Genomic DNA, 1,100 nt, shown 5'->3' on the forward strand with positions numbered 1-1,100 from the left:
TTTTTTTTTTTTTTTTTGTCAGATCTTGCGCTCATTTGGTTCTGGTGGGGAACAACAGCCATGAGGGAACAAGTGTATTCAATTAGAATTAATTCCCCTCTCTGATTCTCATAGCTGAGCAGGGCTCAAGTGCCTCTCATCTGAAAGAGGTAATAAGATTTAATCTGTCTCCTCATCTACCTTCTGCAAGTATACTTAACAAATTAGCTCTCGGGACTCTTCCAAATGGAGTTTTATGAGGGATTTGCTAAGGTAAACGTTTCAGACTTTGAACACAGTTCAGATTTCAGGGGCGGTACTGAAATCTGAACTGTGTTGCTAACTGCCCTGCCTTTCAACTCGAGACACAATAACTTTGAACTAAAATAATTATGTTTTTGTTGTTGTTTTCCACTCTGTCCCCACGTCTATATCACCACTACCCCCATCCCACCCCGTCCTGTCCCTTCCTGTCCCTGCAAGATCACAACTCCTCCTGGAAGCCCCGCTAGCTCTGTGTGTTCGCTTTCGTGGCAGATATCGCTATTATACTTTTATGCTTATTTGTGTGATAATTACTTCAATGTCCATTTCTTCCACGAGCCCCTGAGCTCCTGGAGGGCCTGGACCACACCTAGTTTTTCTCACTGTTACATCTCCCTTGCCAGGCACATCGTAGGCGCTTAATAAGTATTTGGTGAACGAATGGCTTGTTCGGTGACAGTCCAAAGGCTGGGGGACAGGGGAAAAGCTCCCTCCTGCCGGGCCCCAGAGGGGTGGCGCTGATAGAAAAGAGGGTAGGATAAGGCCTCCCGCAACGAAGCGCGCACCCGTAAGGCCCCTGCCAAAAACACCTTCCTGAAGGCGCCGGAACTGCGAGAGCGCCAATGTTGGCCCAAGGCCTGACCCGACGATCCCAGGGACCCTCGCCCTAACCTGCCCCGCCTCCTGGACCCCAACCCCAGACTCGGCCCCGCCCGAAGCTTCGAATCCTGGGTCCCGCCCCTGGCCCCGCCTCGGCCGACCATGGCCCCGCTCCTGGGCCTGCCTCAAACCCTCCCCAGGTATCGCCTCCCGAACTTGAGCCACACTCCAACCCTCTCCTCAAACTCCTCCCCGCT

This window comes from Mandrillus leucophaeus, unplaced genomic scaffold, assembly GCF_000951045.1.
Source record: "Mandrillus leucophaeus isolate KB7577 unplaced genomic scaffold, Mleu.le_1.0 Scaffold195, whole genome shotgun sequence".
Classification (NCBI taxonomy): Eukaryota; Metazoa; Chordata; class Mammalia; order Primates; family Cercopithecidae; genus Mandrillus; species Mandrillus leucophaeus.